General features: G+C 33.1%; 1 long non-coding RNA gene across 1 annotated transcript; it reads right to left on the bottom strand.

Annotated features, from left to right (window-relative positions):
- Window positions 1–3,559: 3,559 nt before the first annotated feature.
- Window positions 3,560–4,486, bottom strand: LOC137495524 (uncharacterized). Its single transcript, XR_011015370.1, has 2 exons — window positions 4,298–4,486; window positions 3,560–3,845 (listed from the first exon to the last, which is right to left on the bottom strand). It is a non-coding gene; the product is annotated as an uncharacterized lncRNA (long non-coding RNA).
- Window positions 4,487–7,129: the final 2,643 nt, after the last annotated feature.

Raw genomic sequence — 7,129 nt, 5'->3', positions numbered from 1 at the left:
TCCGCATTGGTTTTCTGCTGAAAAACTCATTTTTATACAATGTGAGGATGCAAAGCAATTCAGTGAAGCACAGTTCTGCAAAACAGGTAAAAGCAATGTAAAATCTTGGTAAAAATTTGCTGTAGAAAGAGAAAAGGTTTTAGGTCAGTTGAATGCGAAGTGATATAAGTGGCAAGCCTTGCCTTCGCATGGACGTGGACATGTAAATTGTATGACAAAACGCATCCTAAGTAACATGTTTCAGATTCAACCAGTGGAAAGAGTACTGAAAAATCATTCTCAAGTAAAAGTACCATTACTTGCCTAAAAATGTAGTGCAAGTAGAGTAAAAGTATTTGTTGTAAATATTGCTCAAAGTATGAAAAGTAAAAAGAAGACCGTTCTAAAGTACTCATGAGTAGTGAGTATTACGCTGTATAAAGCTGATGTGTTTACATAAAATTTGTGCATGTGTGAAAAACATAACATTCTGTAATGCGTTTAGTCAGCCCAGCAGACACACAACATCATAATACGATAATGTTAGGTTAGATAAAGAGTGTGATGTCAGGTGACCAAAATTCAATGTCATGCCAGCATCAAAGGACGATGTTATTTTGATTTCCAATAATGTCATCAAATGACCTTGATAATTAGTCCATTTAAGGTTGTAAGAAAGTAACCAAAATCCAACTTTAAGCCAACATCTTAAACCAATGTCACATTTTTTCATCACGTATGGCAACAAAGTCCAACGTCTGAAAGATGTCATAGTGGTAATGTCCACACAACGTTAAACTGTAACATCATCAGACATTGATATTTGATTGGTTTTAGGTTGGACATTGACGTTGGCCTGACATTGAGTTCCGACGTCAACCCTATTGATATGTGGCACTCATTTTAATTTCGATGAGATTTTAGCTGCTTTATTCATAAATGTTGTATGTATTTTGGATAAAGCTTGGCACTTACATTAAATTCACATGTTTGGATGAAAGAATGGATATTGTCAGTCAATACACTATTAAAAAACATCAAGCACTTAAAGTGGCAGATAAAAAGACTGCAATGCAAACATTAACAATAAACAGAACATTATTGTTATGGACACCAATACTGCTATCATAATTTGGTCTCTGGTATGAATGGGCCTTTTATTTGGAGATTTTTTCAAAGCTAATGCCAATCGGATAGCAGAATAGGATTAGGTCTCAGTGAAAAGGTACTGTACAACCTTTGTACGTGTGTACATTTGTGTGGTGAAATAGTTTGATCCAGTCTTTGTTAAACTCCTCGGAAATTTAGCAATACTCAGTTACATCATCTAAACCTTGGTATATGAAAACCTTTTCAAATTGATTTATTTTGCTTTTTATATCTCATTTGTCAATGTCGCCGACAACAGGTTTAGTGATCAAACAGTTCTCAGTGTTTTCAATAGTACATGCAATACTGAGTCCGTCGTCTAATAGCTTAGCACTTCATGCTGACCATAGCTGTTTTAACATTGCAAGTGGACAAATTGGTGAAAGTGAATAAAACTCAGTGAGCAAATAATTACATAACACTTTGGCAGCTGTAATGTGGTGTGCTGATGGTTCCATGACCTATCTGCTAATCTGAACAAACGGTGGATAGGGGGAGTTTGTCTGTTTATTTAGTCATGCATGCTGGGACAAGCAATTCTGTCATGATTGATCACAATTAAGGTATGGGTTTCTTCTAGAAACTTCAACTTCTAAGAAAAGATATTGATAAACACTTACCACTAAAAAGAGTCCAAGTTACTAAGCGTCAGCTGACAGAATGAAACATCTGGGTCCAAGACTTTATTTATTTGTTTGTTTGTTTAATTGTTATTAGCTTGCTTGTTTTTTGACTTAATTATTATTATTTACAGATAATGAGAAAATGCCCAACTGAAAGAAATGCTATCAATAAATAAAAAAACTGAAAAATAACCTTGCCACGATACTTATTGATACTTTATAAACATTGTCTTGTAAAGTCATGTGGTATAAACCAAAAATTGTTGTAGCACAACCACTAAATGTTATATAATAACTTGAACTGAACACTGATATTCTGATATTGATCTAATCAATTTACGAACTTAATTATTTTTATGTTTATCCAACATAGGCTCATTTTAAAGTTTCCAAGGCTAACAAATATATGTAATTACTATAGCTGAAAGGTTACTCCACATTACATAAAAACTATTAGATCTTTAAAACAAACAAATATTTATTTTTGTGTTTGTAAAATCCACCTGAAACCAACAGCTGTTTTAAGCCAACTTAAATAAATCCAAAGCTTTTTGGATAAATATTGTCCTCTAAAAAGTCCGAATTATTAGCCATGCTGAATTATTAGCCCCTCTGTGTATTTTTTCTCCAATTTCTTTTTAGCTAAAATAACACATTATCATAATAGTTTTAAATACTAATTTCTAATACCTTATTTATTTTACCTTTGCCATCATGACAGCACATTATATTTTGCTGCATATTTTTCCAGATACCAGTATTCAGCTTAAAGTGATATTTAAAAGTTTAATTAGTTTAATTAGGCAACTTATAATTAGGCAAATCATTGTATAATGATGGTTTGTTCTATGGGGGCTAATATTGACCTCATAATGGTTTTAAAAACTGAAATGAAACAAATAAGACTTTATCCTAAAGAAAAATATTATAAGAAATACTGTGAAATTTTCCCTTCTCTGTTAAACATCATTTGGAAAATATATTAAAAAGAATAAAAACATTCAGTGCAAATAATTTTGACTTCAACTGTATGTATGTATATATATATATATATATATATATATATATATATATATATATATATATATATATATATATATATATATATATATATATATATATATATATATATAGTATCCCTTGCCCAGAATGCTTAAATACTGAATTTCTGAAAGGGGAGATAGAATAACAGATGTGTTTAATATTATGTTGGAAAGGACACTATTTCCCAGTTTCCAATCGTTTGACCTCTTATTCACAACTAACACATAATAAAGGTTTTGGTTCATTTTTTTTTTTTTTTAATACTTGAAAATTTAAAGTATACAACAATCATACAGAAAAATAAATGTAACTTTAAACCTCAAATGAGTAGATGATGTCAACAAGGTATTATTCAGACAGAGTTATTCAGACACTTAATCCAAATATTATAAAAGCATACCCATTTGAAATTTAAATTATTGTTTACCAAATTACGTTGGACAGCCCAACCTTACCACCATTCTAGAATAACATTTAATTTGAGGTGCTTTCAAAGGCATGTGTGGCTGCTTTTTATATTAAAGTTTGTTCCTTACTGCATAGGAATCATTTGGCTTTTTAAGAAATATGTCAATGTAATCTACTTACATGTTTTACAATTTCAAGATCATGTGACTGAAGCCCCATGTGAAGATTGTTATGTGCACCTGTGATGTTTTTTTTTACTAATTTAAGTTGTTTGGATCCACTATAAAATCGTTGAGTTTTGGTGTCCTGTGATGTAACATTACTATTTATTAAAAATCCAAATCCGAGTCCGAAGGTCATGGAGGGAAAAAAAATTTATTTATTATTTCATGTAAAATAAATAGCACTATGTGAAAACATAGGTAGTAGGTAGTGCTGTTGCCTCACAGCAAGAAGGTCTCTGGGTCGCTGGTTCGAGCCTCGGCTGGGTCAGTTGGCGTTTCTGTGTGGAGTTTGCATGTTCTCCCTGCATTTGTGTGGGTTTCCTCCGGGTGCTCCGATTTCCCCACAGTCCAAAGACATGAGGTACAGGTTAATTGGGTAGGCTAAATTGTTCGTGGTGACCCCGGATCAATAAAGGGACTAAGTCGAAAAGAAAATGAATGAATGAATGAATGAATGAATGAATGAATGAATGAATGAATGAATGAATGAATGAATGAATGAAAAACAGTATCCAACAATGAAGCTAAATCACTCTCATGCTATTTGTATGATATTAACAGTTGTTTTCATGACTTTGTTTGCTTAGCCTACTTCGTCACAGTGACACCAGAAGACATTTTAATGGAGCAGTTCATTAAAAGAAAATTCTGTCTAAACAAGACTTCAAACTACATAAATATAAAATACATCACTTCTGAAACGGTGTTTAAAAACATTTTAGTATTTGTTAACTACCAAAATAATGTCTGTCATCTCACAAAAGCCTTGCCTGTTCATTCAACAGTTTGTTCAAATGGTAAAAATTCAGTCAAGACACAGAGCACAGCAGTGGGGAAAAAGAGAGTAATGGATGAAAAAAAGTTAATTACTACATATTCAAGGCCTGGTTGCATCTTTCCCCCCTCTTTTCCTCCTTTCCTTTTCCACGTTGGCACTAAGGGACGCAGCTCTTGCCAATTACAACTAATGTGTGAGAAAGCATGAATGGTCACACTCTGTGCAGAGTCTTGCCGTGCTCCTAATATAGTTGTTCTCCCCAAAAGCAACTCATTTCCTCTGACAAGCTCTAGTGTGCTTTGCCTTTCTGTTCACTCCACATGCACGCTTAACGTAGAGTGACTCGGTGATGTCATTACTGCTCCACCCTGCGTCCATTTGCTTGCATTTCTGGCGGTAGAAACCGGTTTTACTGCAATCTTATATAATTCTGTGGTCACATCATTCAAGAATGGACAAAAGGGCTGACCGTAGCACGAACTACTGATGGCATAGCATTCAAACGCCCCTGAATACATTGTTATTTTACTAAGGATTAATTTACATCAGTCAAATGAAAATTAATGTTGCAGAATGTTATAAAAAAGAAGGAAATTGAATGTGATGTGAGAACGTATCTATATATTTATTTTCTTTATAATGAAAATACATTGGATTGCACCTCATGCATGCCTCGAGTACTTTTCAGATTGACACGTGGCTCTCTCGAGAGGGGTTTGAAACCGCGTTTTAAGTCTGAAAAATTATAAGAACCATACTGCCATCTAGAGGTGGTATTTTGGAAATGATTACATAAGCCCATTGAGACAAGAATGAACAAAAACTAAAAAACTTTTACTATCACTAAAGGTCAAATACTGCCAGTTTTGGTATGAATAAAGAACGGACCACTATTAAAGTCAGGAAGAAACGTTGCTTTACTGGGAACTAGGCATAGACCATGGGCCTAGTTTCAGTTTAATTCACACTAATGTCCAAAGAAGGGCAAGTGGGCCAAATTTGGCCCAAAGGCTATCCTTTAATTTGGCTCACCATACCTCTGAGAATAGAGGAAGAATGATGGGGATAGTTTTGAGATTGTCAATTCAAATTTAATGTAACCCTCTGTTTGTTTATTGTTAAAATCGAAGAGAAACTAAATGTTTTAATTAAATTGTGTAAATTTATAAAATTTTGTATAAATGTACATACTGTTACCCAACAATGCAGAGAATTTGGTGAGCAAATTAAGTTTAAGGCAGATTCTGCTTGACTAGAGTATTCATTAAACTCCACTGTATAAATGTGATTATGTTTTGATTTTGTTCTGTTTTTGTTTTTTGCTATAAGTTTCTGTTTTTTTTTTAAATATTAGGAAATAAATTAGGAAATTACCCATGGCAACTTTAATGTAATATAGTTTGATATATTTACTTTTGGCCCATGGCAATGAATTTATTTTTAATTTTTTTTTTTTTTGGTCCTTTATACAAGAAAGTTTGGGCAGCCCTGGTTTACACAAATTTTGGATTTTAACTTGTTACCATAAGAGTAGCTTAGCTCAACTATATAATGGCAACAAAGAGTGATTAAAATCGAGCTGTCTGTTCTGTTACCTAAAAATTAAACCCAAGATTGGTGCATTTAACACTTAACTCTCTAGCCAGCTAATCCAGCTTCAGAGAAGGCTACAGGCTCCATTTCATCTTCACAAAAAAACAAACAAACAAACAATAATAAAATGAAGCATGACTTTGAATCAACTATGAACTTAGATCTTTGGATCTTAGATGTGGTTTTAAACTCAGTCTGTAAATTTCAAAACAATAAAAATAGCTGCAATTATAATTTGAAAAATGATAAATCAGTTATATAATAAACTAATATAACAAAAGGGCGTCATGGTGGCGCAGTTGGTAGCACGATTGCCTCACAGCAAGAAGGTCTCCCTGTGGGTTTCCTCTAGGTGCTCAGTGGTTTACCCCACAGTCCAAGGACAACTAACAGTTTTAAGTCTGTAAAGGGCACTGACAGATTTTCGTTTTGGTGGCAAACTCTTTGCATGGAAGTATCTCTGTCAACAGTTGCAGACATTAACTCGTTTTGGTGGCAAACTCTTTGCATGGAAGTATCTCTGTCAACAGTTGCAGAATTAACCTTTTCAGCCATGTACATTACAGAGATATATGAGCAGGCCAGCAGAAATGCAAAGGTCAGTGCACTTTACACAGTATCTCTGATGACATACAGAAACATCTGTAGCTGCTATTAAACCAATAAAACACATGATTCATCTAGTGCAGTGGTTCTCAAACTGTGGTACGTGTACTACTAGTGGTACGTGGAGGAACTAAATATGTCATATGCACATGCTTAAAAATCTATCAAAAATGATTTATATATGAATATAATGACATATAGCCTATATTTATGAGGTCCAGACAACATTTCCAGGTGTTGATAAATAGGCTACTACATGTTAATACTTTACATTTAAGTACAGAATATTTTGTTTTTGCTTTAAAAACAGTAACCTATCATTTTTAACATTTAAAAGCACATTTTAATTTAAATGTTGACGTTTTTAGTTTGTTTTCGTTATTTTTATTTATTTATTTTTTTAAATACAATGTTAATATTCAAACTATTTTCTTCTATAAATAAATAGGAATTAAAACAATAAAATAGTAGGACTTAATCTGCCTTGTTTTGGAAATCTACAGAGCTGTAGCTGCTTTACTGGGCCTACTACGCTACTTTATTTCAATACTGCTCATTATGGTGGTACTTGGAAAGTCAATTTTTTTCAGAGGTGGTACTTGATGAAAAGAGTTTAAGAACTACTGATCTAGTGAAAATGAAAATAAATGTTTTGGGGTTGTGAAAAAAACTCTAAAACCCCAAAAAAACTAAAGTAACTCAAACCATTTGAGGAAACCGATCGC

The sequence above is a fragment of the Danio rerio genome, chromosome 5 (genome assembly GCF_049306965.1).
Source record: "Danio rerio strain Tuebingen ecotype United States chromosome 5, GRCz12tu, whole genome shotgun sequence".
NCBI lineage: Eukaryota > Metazoa > Chordata > Actinopteri > Cypriniformes > Danionidae > Danio > Danio rerio.
This window is presented reverse-complemented; position numbering and strand designations above follow the sequence as displayed.